Source organism: Schistocerca nitens, chromosome 2, assembly GCF_023898315.1.
Source record: "Schistocerca nitens isolate TAMUIC-IGC-003100 chromosome 2, iqSchNite1.1, whole genome shotgun sequence".
Lineage (NCBI taxonomy): Eukaryota > Metazoa > Arthropoda > Insecta > Orthoptera > Acrididae > Schistocerca > Schistocerca nitens.
This window is the reverse complement of record NC_064615.1, coordinates 102,879,715-102,895,655: the sequence shown is the minus strand read 5'-3', so window position 1 is coordinate 102,895,655 and position 15,941 is coordinate 102,879,715.

Below are 15,941 nucleotides of genomic sequence, written 5' to 3'. Positions count from 1 at the left end.
ATAACAATAAATTAAGTATGTGAGTGAAAGTGATGAAACGAAATGAACGTAGAGAACGCTTGAAATAACATAAATAGAACGTGAAACTGAAGAATTTACTTTCGAGCATAGGATACGTTTGAAATCATTAGTGTCCAAAACAAACAATGTTATGGAAGAGGCCTGTTCAGCTAATGCTGCTGAATACGAAACTGACGTTAAAATTCACATAATACTCTATGTGATCAAAAGTATCCACACACACCCCCAAAAAATACGTTTTTCATATTAGGTGCATTATGCTTCCACCTACTGCCAGGTACTCCATATCAGCGACCGCAGTAGTCACTAGACATCGTGAGAGATCTGAATGGGGCGCTCTGGGGGACTCACGAACTTCGAACTTGGTCAGGTGATTGGGTGTCACTTGTGTCATACGTCTGTAAGCGAGATTTCCACACTCGTAACCATCCCTAGATCAATTGTTCCTGATGTGATAGTGACTCGGAAACCTGAAGGGACACGTACAGCACAAAAGCGTACAGACCGACCTCATCTGTTGACTGACAGAGACTGCCGACAGTTGAAGTGGGTCGTAATGTGTAATAGGCAGGCGTCTATCCAGACAATCACACAGGAATTCCAAACTGCATCGGGATCCACTGCAATTACTATGACAGGCGGGAGGTGAGAAAACTTTGATTTCATGGTCGAGCGGCTGCTCGTAAGCCACATATCACTTCGGTAAATGCCAAACGACGCCTCGCATGGTGTAAGCAATGTAAACATTGGGTAATTGAACACTGGAAAAAGGTTGTGTGGAGTGACGAATCACGGTACACAATGTGGCGATCCGATGACAGGTTGTGGATATGGCGAATGCGCGGTGAACGTCATCTGCCAGCGTCTGTAGTACCAACAGTAAAATTCGGAGGCGGTGGTGTTATGGCTTGGTCGTGGTTTTCATGGAGGGGGCTTGCACCCGTTGTTGTTTTGCGTGACACTATCACAGCACAGGTCTACACTGGTGTTTTAAGCACCTTCTTGCTTCCCACTGTTGAAAAGCAATTCGGGGATGGCGATTGCATCTTTCAATACGATCGAGCATCTGTTCATAATGCACGGCCTGTGACGGAGTGGTTACACCACAATAACATCCCTGTAATGGAATGGCCCGCACAGAGTCCTGACCTGAATCCTATGGAACACCTTTGGGATGTTTTGGAACGCCGACTTCGTGCAGGGCCTCACCGACAGACATCGATACCTCTCCTCAGTGCAGCACTCCGTGAAGAATGGGCTACCATTCCCGAAGAAACCTTCCAGCACCTGATTGAACGTATGCCTGCGAGAGTGGAAGCTGTCATCAAGGCTAAGGGTGGGCCAACACCATACTGAATTCCAGCATTATCGATGGAGGGCGCCACGAACTTTTAAGTCATTTTCAGCCAAGTGTCCGGATACATTTGATCACATAGTGTACCTCTAGTTCTCGAATTACAACCATTACCTCTAATTACACGTTTTCACTAAATGTCATTCCGATGTGTAATAAGATGTTAGCACTGCATGAATATGCCGTCATTCTCACAGCATGCTGTCATCATGTGACGTCTGCATTGGATCTTCAAGTGATAACTAACGTAGTGGGCAGGAAAGGGTTTTAAATTCCTAGCACTTTATATAATAGAGTGATCATGTTTTATGCTCCTCGAAATACACACGTAAGCTTGTATTGTCATATAATTCCAACTGAGAACCAACGATTAACAATCGAGTGTAACAGTGCCTGTCGTCTTGAATCCGAGGCCGAGACTTCGACGGATCTGTGACAAGCTAGGCATCGATGTCCCCTCCCGCTAAATGGGTTCGGTGTGCACTGCATCTCAGAGACTGCTGCCCAGGTAACTGACGGTCTTCGGGGTGCACACAAGTGTTTTTTAGATTAGGCGACTCTCTAGCCAATACCCAAATAACGATAGCTGTAGGAAACACAGAAATATCAGTTTAAGATGGAAATAAATGCCTTCTACAGGTGAGAGTATTACAGTCCTAGTGGTTAACTGCCGAAGTATTTGCAACAAAGTTCCAGAGCTCGAAGTCCTCCTGCAAAACAGTGAAGCTTTGGTAATACTAGGTACAGACAGGTGGTTGAAACCTGAAATTGATAGCAGTGAGATTTTTAAGGAAGATTTAAGTGTATATCGAAAGGAGAGGCTAATGAGAAATGGGTGTGGTGTATTTGTGGTAGAAGACAAGACGCTCAAACCCACCAAGATAGCCGGCCGGTGTGGCCGTGCGGTTAAAGGCGCTTCAGTCTGGAACCGCGTGACCGCTACGGTCACAGGTTCGAATCCTGCTTCGGGCATGGATGTGTGTGATATCCTTAGGTTAGTTAGGTTTAAGTAGTTCTAAGTTCTAGGGGACTGATGACCACAGAAGTTAAGTCCCATAGTGCTCAGAGCCATTTGAACCATTTTTAACCCACCGAGATAGACGTTGGAGGTGCATGCTCGAGTAAGGAGGAGAAATGCGTACCATCACGTTTCCGACTTTGATCAAGGTCGGATTGTAGCCCATCGCGATTGCGCTTTATCGTATCGCGACATTGCTGCTCGCGTTGTTCGAGATCCAATGACTGTTAACAGAATATGGAATCAGTGGGTTCAGGAGGGTAATACGGAACGCCGTGCTGGATCCCAACGGCCTCGTATCATTAGCAGTCGAGATGACAGGCATCTTATCCGAATCGCTGTAACGGATCGTGCAGACGTGTCTCGGTCCCTGAGTCAACAGATGGGGGCGTTTGCAAGACAACAACCACCTGCACGAACAGTTCGACGACGTTTGCGGCAGCATGGACTATCAGCTCGGAGACCATGGCTGCGGTTACCCTTTACGCTGCATCACAGACAGGAGCGCCTGCGATGGTGTACTCAACGACGAACCTCGGTGCACGAATGGCAAAACCTCATTTTTTCGGATAAATCCAGGTTCTGTTTACAGCATCATGGTGGTCGCATCCGTGTTTGGCGACATCGCGATGAACGCATATTGGAAGCGTGTATTCGTCATCGCCATACTGGCGTATCACCAGGCCTGATGGTATGGGGCGCTATTGGTTACACGTCTCGGTCACCTCTTGTTTGCATTGACGGCACTTTGAACAGTGGACGTTACATTTGAGATGTGTCACGACCCGTGGCTCTACCCTTCATTCGATCCCTGTGAAACCCTACATTTCAGCAGGATAATGCACGACCGCATGTTGCAGGTCCTGTACTGGCCTTTCTGGATACAAAAAATGTTCGACTGCTGCCCTGGCCAGCACATTCTCCAGATCTCTCACCAATTAAAAACGTGTGGTCAATGGTGACCGAGCAACTGGCTTGTCACAAGACGCCAGTCACTACTCTTGATGAACTGTGGTGTCTTGTTGAAGCTGCATGGGCAGCTGTACCTGTACACGCCACCCAAGCTCTGTTTGACTCAATGCCCAGGCGTATCGAGGCCGTTATTACGGCCAGAGGTGGTTGTTCTGGGTACTGATTTGTCAGGATGTATGCACCCAAATTGCGTGAAAATGTAATCACATGTCAGTTCTAGTATAATATAATTGTCCAATGAATACCCGTTTATCATCTACATTTCTTCTTGGTGTAGCAATTTTAATGGCCAGTAGTGTATTGGAGCCTTATATCAACTACTTTAACTGGCACCCTAATTTGAAGAAAAACTTAAGAGGAATTATAAAGAATGTAGCATCTAGTCGCGGAAACATTATTTATCTTGTTGCAAATCGATTTCGACTGATATCAGTCATCATCGGTGCTAAAACATATACAAGAGACGGGGCATAAACAACTGCTTTAAAAAACGAAAAAATTGAGAATAAAACGGTTACATCAATTACATCATATACAGATGTGTGAAATTAAAATTCAAAGTCATAACATACCATTTTCCTAACCGATACATGCCATAAGTAGAAGTACTGTCCTTGACAGATTTCTGTCATGAAGTGACACATCATTGGTCAACACTACAACAAGACAAGATGAGGCGGCGGCACGTTGCAATAAGCGCCCTCTATGTAAAATACAAATGTAATGTAAAATACAATCAATAAGGAATATATCACATTACAAAAAAATTATACAGTGATGGTAATTGATAATACCAATTTAAATAATTACAAGTGAAAAGTACGAACATTGTTTGCAAGATGATAATAACAAATTAAATATATACGTCAAAAGTACGATCGTCAAAATTGTAAGAAGAGATAAACTGGTTAAAAATATGATTCCAATCTCACAAATTTAGGAAATGAAACTTATTTGTCATAACGACGTACCCGAATAGTGGTAACAATGGCCATCTGCCGCTCTACATACGAACTACAAGTGCATCAAAAGGCATATTTATGTTACTTCCAGTAGATAACACTATGTTACTGAATGCACAAATCCAAAGTTGACAGAGTACAGGTAAAAATTACAGTACGAGATAAACAATCGTACCACTTAAATAATGCGATTAACAATGTATTGCGCATATAAAGAACCACATATGTGGATAACGACTTTAGATCAACTATGCGAACTATAGCCTCATGAACAAATGCACCATGCGCCCTTATATTTCTCATGAGTATGGAGGTAACCGATACAAGGATTGCCATATCACAGCCAACTACCGGCGATAAAATAGGTGCTCAAAAATCAATCACAAAACAACAAGAGCAGCACGCTCAAAATATGTAAAACTAACTCTGACGATTATTTGTAAACTTACATCAAGTAACGTCTATTTATTCTACATTTTTAACTTTTGGTTTTATAAATGGTTTTGTATCTCCTTGTATGTATTAACTTTTAAAGAAAATATGTATTTTGTGGAATCTGATGCAATTTCCAATTTTCGCACCTAATCTGAGGAATTCTTATTAAAAAAGTGGTTGTTAGATGGTAAATGGTTTTCGGCGTTTAGAGTTTCACAAAACTCAAAAAATTCTGGTCGTTTGTAAATACTGTCAGTGGCACCAAAGTTAGTGTCCAATCCCTAGCGAATGAGACAGGAAAGGAAGTTCAGGGTAACAAAGCAAAACTCGAAATGCTTAACTCTGTTTTCAAATATTCCATCACAAAGGAAAACCCAATAGAATTTCCCCAATTAAATCCTTGTACCACTGAAAAGATGAGTGAAATCAGTTTTAGAATTAGTGGTGTTGAGAAACAACTGAAATCGTTAAAATTGAACAAAGCTCCAGGACCCGATGGAGGCCACATCAGATTCTGTATTGAATTTGCAGGTGAGTTATCCCCTTTTCTATCTATAATTTATCGTAGATCCTTCGAACAGAAAACCATGACCAGCAGTTGGAAGAAAGCATGGACAACAGCTGTCTCCAAAAAGGGTATCACAAGTGATCCGCAAAACTGCCGTCAAATATCTTTGCCATTGCTTTGTTCTAGAATCTTAGAACATGTTCTGAACAAACATAATGAGGTATCTTGAACAGAATGACCTCATAAACGCCAACCAGTATGGATTCCAAAAGCATCGATCATTCCAGTCAGTACGAAATGGTTTCTTCGCTCATCACACGAGCGTGCGCATGGCCAAATCACAAACTGGATGTTTCAAAAGGTCGTGTGTTGTATCCGAACGAGGAAATACCTACTATGCTCATGATATTCAGAGGTTCCAGTCATACATATTTCTTTCACTTGGAACTTGTAATTAGACTCAATTCAGTCCACGTTATCTTCCCGTAGCCATCCCGACGTGACTGGTTATTGACATCGTGACATAACGCAAGAGAACAAAAATCGTCACATTTTAGGTAAGCATTAATATTGAGCCATGAACATTAACATGAAATGTACAACTTGAGTGACAAAAGTTTTTAATAACATAACAATAACTTGGGAAATGCGTGGTGTAGCCACTGAATCAACACTGCATGACGACCTGATCCCACGGTAGCTAAGTTATGACTCTCATGCTCTCTGCGCTCGCGAGGAAGACGACTATCCATAGGTCAGCGATTCAACAAAATGTTTACATTCCCTTAGAGAATTTTTTTTCGAACTCTGAAAGAGAGTCACGAAAAACAAGTCAAGACATACACTACTGGCCATTAAAATTGCTACACCACGAATATGACGTGCTACAGGCGCGAAATTTAACCGACAGGAAGAAGACGCTGTGTATGTGCAAATGATTAGCTTTCCAGAGCATTCACACAAGGTTGGCGCCGGTGGCGACACCTACAACGTACTGACATGAGGAAAGTTTCCAACCGATTTCTCATACACAAACAGCAGTTGACCGGCGTTGCCTGGTGAAACGTTGTTGTGATGCCTCGTGTAAGGAGGAGAAATGCATACCATCACGTTTCCGACTTTGATAAAGGTCGAATTGTAGCCTATCGCGATTGCGGTTTATCGTATCGTGACATTGCTGCTCGCGTTGGTCGAGATCCAATGACTGTTAGCAGAATATGGAATCAGTGGGTTCAGGAAGGTAATACGGAACGCCGTGCTGGATCCCAACGGCCTCGTATCATTAGCAGTCGAGATGACAGGCATCTTATCCGCATGGCTGTAACAGATCTTGAAGTCACGTTCGATCCCTTAGTCAACAGATGGGGACGTTTGCAAGACAGCAACCATCTGCACGAACAGTTTGACGACGTATGCAGCAGCATGGACACCATGGCTGCGGTTACCCTTGACGCTGCATCACAGACAGGAGCGCCTGCGATGGTGTACTCAACGACGAACCTGGGTGCACCAATGGCAAAACGTCATTTTTTCGGATGAATCCAGGTTCTGTTTACAGCATCATGATAGTCGCATCCGTGTTTGGCGACATTGCGGTGAACGTACATTGGAAGCGCGTATTCGTCATCGCCATACTGGCGTATCACCCGGCGTGATGGTATGGGGTGCCATTGGTTCACTTCTCGGTCACCTCTTGTTCGCATAGACGGCACTTTGAACAGTGGACGTTACATTTCAGATGTGTCACGACCCGTGGCTCTACCCTTCATTCTATTCCTGCGAAATCCCACATTTCAGCAGGATAATGCACGACCGCATGTTGCAGGTCCTGTACAGGTCTTTCTGGATACAAAAAATGTTCGACTGCTGACCTGACCAGCACATTCTCCAGATCTCTCACCAATTGAAAACGTCTGGTCAATGGTGGCCTAGCAACTGGCTCGTCACAATACGCCAGTCACTACTCTTGATGAACTGCGGTATCGTGTTGAAGCTACATGGGCAACTGTACCTGTACACGCCATCCAAGCTCTGTTTAACTTAATGCCCAGGCGTATCAAGGCCGTTATTACGGCCAGAGGTGGTTGTTCTGGGTACTGATTTCTCAGGACCTATACACCCAAATTGCGTGAAAATGTAATCACTTGTCAGTTCTAGTATAATATATTTGTCCAATGAATACCCGTTTATCACCTGCATTTCTTCTTGCTGCAGCAATTTTAATGGCCAGTAGTGTAATATCACAATAGATACAAGGAAATGAAATACATGTACAAACCTACCTACATTGCAGCCCACTTCAAAAGGACATAACCACAATTACAAAAACAAAGAAAGCATGAATAGCAGAATACAAAAATATTTAGGTTCCGTGAAAAGAAAATACAGATACATATACGCTACTCAAGACGTAATCGTTTTATACACCTGACACCGGAGAGGAAAAAAATGTTATGCACTTACACAGTAGTATTTGGCCGTTCACACAAGAAAACTTTCATTACTTACAGCATTGCACCAGTGGGTTGCTCTCTACAGAGAAAGGTGGGAGGGATTGGGGCAGCGCAGCACAGCCAGCTCGCAGATGTAGATTGCGTGGCCGCTGTCGCAGCATACAGTACTTACAACGTCAACTATCAGACTGCCACTCTCACTTCGCGGTAATCCGTCGATGGCATACATGAAACAAGTGCTTATCAATGCTGACCTACTTCTGAACTACTCATTACACATATAGCTTAGCCTACCAGAAGTAACCCTTGCACTATACTCAACTGGTATCAAACACACATGTAGAATTACAAAACTATAAGTGAGCCTGTGCACACTGCAGATATTGTGCTCATCAGAAATATGCCTTATTATGCCAAAACAAAATAGTAATTAATTCATGTTTGAGAAAACTTTTCCAATTATCATAATGTTACGATCCTACCATTGAAACGAAAACATCACCCATCTGTCTCTTTCACATCAAAAATACATACTTTGAATGAACCTCATTACAGACAGAATGCATATACAGAGTGTCACATTACTCAGTCTGCTAAAACTAGTCAGTGTTACTTACAATATCACTCCGGTAGAGTGTCGTCACACTTCTCTGACCACACAAGGAAAATGCCGCTGAACTGTTGGCATAAGAATCAATAAACTTCTACTTACTAATCGGAAGCTGACAATATCTGTAAGTGGCCCACTACATAATTACATAAATTCCAGAATTAAACCACTTAATATGAACCAAAAGCATAGTTTTCTCTAACACTACTCACAATATGGTTTGATAGTCTCCACACGATGTTTACCCTCATGGTTATCGCATTTCGCGGCTTCCACCTCGACAGTATTCGGACACTCAGAGCCTATAATACGATATGGAACCTTGCATTCATGATGTAACTTCCGTGTCTCTTCATTCATCTCGCTTGAGCGCATATGAGCTAAAAGCGTTTCTGCTGTCTCTCTACTGGCGTGAAGGTAGACTATTAACTACATTCTCCATGCATTTTTCTGTCTCCAACAGAAGTGCTACATTAAAATATGAGAAACATTTTCCTCACATTATCGACAATGGTACAATCTGTCCGTTGCGATTGGTACTCTGCCACACGCTAATTGCGGAATTACCATTAAATTATCCCATTACGTTTTTATTCGCCGCAAATTTTTTGTACGAATATGCTGTGACGCCGTTAATTTGTACACAAGGCACGTGGGTTTCACACACTATTCTACCCCACAATAATGCCCTATAAATCTGCATGAACGGAACCAGCCTGATTCGGTAGCTGTATAAGGTTTTTTTCCAAGTAGAGCTTAATGTTCGGGAGGCGACATCTCGCATACACAGCGACACGTATGGTTACGCTATACGACAAAACAGCTGAGGTTGACTGTGTGATGTCGGTGACCTCGAATTGTAGAGAAAACTTATATAATATTTCACATATGCCACATCACAAGCCCAGGAGTAGGTAACGTTATTGGTAACCACCCTATGGAATTCATAAAGTGACCAGACATGAGACTACAGGAAACTTTTTTATGTTTTCCTTGTTTAAAGAGCAGGGGACTATCTGGCTAGAGACGGCTGCAAGGTGGATCGTGTGTTTGTTCCCCGTGCAAGACTTTGAGGTACGTACATATGAGTCGTATCTTTTATTTTCAACTACTCTTTTATGGAACATAATGATGTCACATTGTCAATTTCTGGTAATGCCTCACTGCTATTTCTGATGTAATTGCACTATTTTGTCTCCGCTTTCCGTGTATTATGACGTTGATATAATCGTCTCTGCAAATCGCTCCTCACATGCTGTCCCACTGAAAAGTTGAGGTATCATACCTCGTAATACTCATATTTAGAGCCATTTTGTTTACGTTCTGCGTATTGGAGGTCAGAACATAAGAAATTTAGTTGATGGTTTGATATTAAGCGTATGCTTCAGCCTGAGGCAGCATCGTGGGTGGGTAGAATCTGTAACGTAATTTCCGGTTCTGGCTCACTATACTTTAGAACACAACTGGTTCCACATGTACATCTACATTTCTTTATTCTGTATATGTTTTTCCTTGCATTACGACGTCTACATCTTCGTCTCTGCACTGTCATGCTGTCACACTGTAATGTTGAGGTACTCTTACCTATTTAAAACCATTTTGTTTAAGCTTTGCTCATGGGAAGTCCGAACATGAACGATGTGGTTGAGGACTTGACATTAAGCATATATTTCAGCTGAGGTAGAGTTATGGATTGGTAGTATCTCTAACGTCATTTGTGGTTATGTTTTTTTTTATAACACGACGACTTCAATATCTACGTCCACTTATCTGTAGGTTATAGAGAATTACATCACTTTAATAAATGTTTACGGCATTTGTTTATCATTTATGGCAAAGGAGGGTGGTCATACAATGTCTCGCGCTAGGCGTATTACGATGGCTATTGTGCTTGCAAGGCATATGAAATCGAATATTCGTAGCAATATAGCTTATATTACGATAGACATTTATTTTAATGGGTTATACATAATAATTTAGACGTGGCAGTAGTTAATTTGTGCTTGCAAAATGTGGGACGTCTCATGTTATACAATAAGTAGGTTTTTTTTTTATTTTCCGATAAATTAACTCTGACATCATCTGTGGAAATGGCACAGTTCTCACTGTTACAGGCGGTACATGTTCTTTTATAGTCAAATTAATATTTGGTAATAAAACCACATTATTCCTTCCTTTCCTAATCAGAGAATTGTTCATTACGGATGTGCGTGTGTGTGTGTGTGTGTGTGTGTGTGTGTGTGTGTGTGTGTGTATGTGTGTGTGAAAAGGCTTTACTTTCGTGAGTTAATGTTTATGTTTCCAGAAGTGCAAGTGCACAGACTGAATACACACTTTACATATTTAGATACTACTGCAACGTAGCCGGCCTGGATGGCCGAATGGTTCTAGGCGCTACAGTCTGGAACCGCGCAACCGTTACGGACGCAGATTCGAATCCTGCCTCGGGCATGGGTGTGTGTGATGTCCTTAGGTTACGTAGGTTTAAGTAGTTCTAAGTTCTAGGGGACTGATGACCTCAGATGTTAACTCCCATAGCGCTCAGAACCATTTGAACCACTACTGCAACGTGAACACCGCACTGTCCACGCCACGTTGATGACATATTTTTAGAACGATGTGAGCCATAATTTAGGACAAATACAGTCTATAAAACATTTAGAGAGCCTTATGATTGCAAAGTGCTGATATTTACATAGCGACCTGTATGCCTGTATCATTTTAATAACAGTGTTTATTTTCATTCAGTTTCATCGATTACACTTTTTAGTGAGTAACAAGATGCACTGTCCGTCCTAAAATGGTGCTCGAGAACAATTTAAATATGGGAATATACAGGGTGAGTCACCTAACATTACCGCTGGATATATTTCGTAAACCACATCAAATACTGACGAATCGATTCCACAGACCGAACGTGAGGAGAGAGGCTAGTGTAATTGGTTAATACAAACCATAAAAGAATGCACGGAAGTACGTTTTTAACACAAAACTACGTTTTTTTAAATGGAACCCCGTTAGTTTTGTTAGCACATCTGAACATATAAACAAATACGTAATGAGTGCCGTTTGTTGCATTGTAAAATGTTAATTACATCCGGATATATTGTAACCTAAAGTTGACGCTTGAGTACCACTCCTCTGCTGTTCGATCGTGTGTATCGGAGAGCACCGAATTACTTAGGGATCCAAAGGGAACGGTGATGGACCTTAGGTACAGAAGAGACTGGAACAGGACATTACGTCCACATGCTAACACCTTTTTATTGGTCTTTTTCACTGACGCACATGTACATTACCATGAGGGATGAGGTACACGTTCGACGGGCGTTTCATAGGACGTGGAGGACGCATAAATTGGCCAGCCCGTTCTCCTGATCTTACACCTCTGGACTTCTTTCTGTGGGTTACGTTGAAGGAGAATGTGTACAGTGATGTGCCTACAACCCCAGAGGATCTGAAACAACGTATTGTGGCAGCCTGCGGCGACATTACACCAGATGTACTGCGGCGTGTACGACATTTATTACGCCAGAGATTGCAATTGTGTGCAGCAAATGATGGCCACTGTTGTGTCGATTCCCTAAGGTCTCGACACAATGAGTGGCTAGGTGCACGCGAAACTAACGCAGACGGGCGTAAATTCTGAAACAGGAGACTGGATGAAAACTATAAAGAAAAGAAGAGAGATTTTAATATACTTAACTTTAATGTAGTCTTGTTCTTGTTGAAATACATCTCTTGCATAGTAGTAAGCAATTAGCAATGATACACATGGCGCCTTGCTAGGTAGTAGCGATGGACTAGCTGAAGGCTATTTAATCTGTCTCTCGGCAAATGAGAGGAATACTTGGTAGGTCTAGTCGCAAGCTATGTCGTCCGTACAACTGGGGCCGAGGTCAAGTCCGTGTCTTGTGACCTGCCATGTGGTGGCGCTAGGTTTGCGATTACATAGTGGCGACACGCGGGTCCGACATGTACTACAGGACCGCGGCCGATTTAAGTTACCACCTAGCAAGTGTGGTGTCTAGCGGTGACACCACAGCCACCACATTGAACATCTATTGGCCTGACATGTCGGGACACACTCTATTCTACTCCGTAATTGAAAACGGAAACCACGTGTGTACGTGTACCTCACCCCTCATGGTAATGTACATGTGCGTCAGTGAAAAAGACCAATAAAAAGGTGTTAGCATGTGGACGTGATGTGCTGTTCCAGTCTCTTCTGTACCTAAGGTCCATCACCGTTCCCTTTGGATCCCTACGTAATTCGGTGCTCTCCTATACACACGATCGAACAGCAGAGGAGTGGTACTCAAGCGTCAACTTTAGGTTACAATATCTCCGGATGTAATTAACATTTTACAATGCAACAAATGGCACTCATTACGTATTTGTTTATATGTTCAGATGTGCTAACAAAACTAACGGGGTTCCATTTAAAAAAACGTAGGTTTGTGTTAAAAAACATACTTGCATGAATTTTTTTATGGTTTGTATTAACCAATTACACTAGCCCCTCTCCTCACGTTCGGTCTGTGGAATCGATTCGTCAGTATTTGATGTGGTTTACGAAATATATCCAGCGGTAACGTTAGGTGACTCACCCTGTATACTTCGAGGGCGTGTTGTGACTTACGTCAAGAGCAGGCCTCATCACTTACTTAATGTAAGTGATGAGGCCTGCTCTTGACGTAAGTCACAACACGCCCTCGAAGTATATATTCCCATATTTAAATTGTTCTCGAGCACCATTTTAGGACGGACAGTGCATCTTGTTACTCACTAAAAAGTGTAATCGATGAAATTGATTGAAAATAAACACTGTTATTAAAATGATACAGGCATACAGGTCGCTATGTAAATATCAGCACTTTGCAATCATAAGGCTTTCTAAATGTTTTATAGTTTGTATTTGTCCTAAATTATGGCTCACATCGTTCTAAAAATATGTCATCAACGTGGCGTGGAGAGTGCGGTGTTCACGTTGCAGTAGTGGTTCAAATGGTTCTGAGCCTGTGTATTTGCCTATTTATTGCGGTATTGTAGGTAACGCGGTTTTTTCTACTGTTATAATTCTGGTCAATTTAGATTGACGACATTGAATTAATCGGCCTGTCTTCTAAAAAGTCAGCCGTTAGCAGACGTGGAAATCAAACACTGGGCTACATATTTTAGAATTTTCGGCACTAATGTGGTGAATACATGCGTATGTGGAAATTAATTCACATTTTCTTTACATTGCAGGTTTATGTGATTTCACATTAATTGATTTGAGTCTTAAAATGACTTTTTTCCTGCATTAAACTCAACAAGCAATGTAAATATCGTACTTTTTGCACTGCCTGGGTTTTTTCAGGCATTTTAGAATTTTTCAACCTCTTAGATGTGGAAGATTATTACTTTACGACTCTGTCTGACTGCAAACTGTTGTTATCGTCCATAGCCTTCAGTAAGCCTGTGTTATTTGCAATAACAGCAATAACTGGCAATCAGCAGCATTATTTATATTGTTTGTAGTGATGATGCGATGAAGTATCTTTGTCTCTCCTAAAATGGTGCCTGAGAACAAGTTATATACATAAATATTTAATTTGAGGTTGTGTTGTGACTTACATCAACAGAAAGCCTCTTTGCCTCTGTAGGGCAGTATTTTTTAAGCTAACAGGTATTTTTCTGATCAGGTCAGTTTTATGACATCGTATTATTAGGCAGACATTTTGTTAGGCGTTGAAATCTAGAATTGAGGGTATATAATATAGAATTTTGGACACTATAAGCCGTATATGCGTATACGTGCAAATTAAATCACACTTTCTTAAGCAATTCAGATGTGTTTTTCGCAATATCTTGACATTACATTAATTGATTTGTGTCTCAGAGCGGTTTTTCATGTATTAACCTCAACCAACCCTGGATATTTGGTGTAAACATTGGACTTTTGCGCTGCCGATCTATTTTTCATTTTAGAATATTGCAACACCTTAGCTATGGAAAATAATTAATTTATGACTCTTGTGTTTTTTACTACAGACTAATCTGTTGGTAACAGTGAGAACTACTTACTCATGGTACAACTAATGAACTATGGACGATTTAACAGAGGCTCGAAGCCATCTATTGGTATGGTACAAACATCGTACAACACCCGATTTTCCAGTGCAGCCATCTGCTGGTGATAGGAGGAACTGGGATGTGAAACAGTACTTGCTTTTATTTCGCCTTTTCTGGGTGTGTAGGGTAGTATTTAGGGTAAAAATTATGTTCAACAAATACAAATTCTTAATTTATATGTATATTTTACAATAAAATGTTTATAGAGTGTTGTGACTTGGCAAGACAGCCAAGCCACTATGAGGTAGCCGAAAGGCACGCGTTTAAAAGAAGTACGTAGCTTCTGGAATACTTAACTTTAATCCATAATTGGTGAACATAGGTCTGACGGTACATGCATCACAAGATAAATAGCAGTTGATAATGGCGCCTTGCTAGGTCGTAGCAAATGACGTAGCTGAAGGCTATGCTAACTATCGTCTCGGCAAATGAGAGCGTAATTTGTCAGTGAACCATCGCTAGCAAAGTCGGCGAGTGCTAGGAGGTCTCTCTAGACCTGCCGTGTGGCGGCGCTCGGTCTACAATCACTGATAGTGGCGACACGCGGGTCCGACGTATACTAACGGACCGCGGCCGATTTAAAGGCTACCACCAAGCAAGTGTGGTGTCTGGCGGTGACACCACATAGAGAAAAACCGATTTTTCACAGCAGCCAACCACTGGTGATGGGAGGAACTGGGATGTGAAACAGGACTTGATTTTATTTCACGTTTTTAGGGTCTGTGGGATGGTATTTAAGGTAAAACTCATTTTAACAAATATAAATTCGTATTTCGTTATTTATATTTTTCAAGCAAATGTTGGTTTTATTATTTATAGAGAAATATGCTGTCTTCACAATCCAATATCCCATGGCGAATGATATACACTGATGAGCTGAAATATTATAACCACCTGCTTAATAGCCTGTTTGTTCGTCTTTGGAACGAAATACATCACCGATTCTGTGTTCCAGAGATCCGGCAGTTTGTGGTAGATTTGTGGAGATATGTGGCACTAGGTGTCTACGTACAGGTCACGTAATTCGCGTAAATAATGAGCTACTGATTTGCGTATGCGGTGGTGTCGCCCAATAGCGACCCAGATGGGTACCATTGGATTTACATCAGGCGAATTTTGTCACCGAGACATCAACGTGAGTTCACTACAATGCTCCTCAAACCACTGTAGCACAGTTCTTGCTCCGAGACACGGACAATTATACCGATGAAAGATGTCATTGCTGTCGAGGAAGACATAAAGCATGAACGGATACAGGTGTTTCACAGCTTTCATTGCGATTACTGTCACAGGTTTCATGCAAGTGCAGGAGAATGTCTCTCACAGTATAATAATACTTCCACCAGCCTGTGTCCGTGGCAAGCCACTCTTCACTTCGACATCGGCGTTTGTGGAGACGACCACCGAACTGGTGTAGCAACAATGCTATTCACCCGAAGAGCCGACACGTTTCGTTTGATCAATGGTCGAATCCTGATGGTCGTGTGCCCA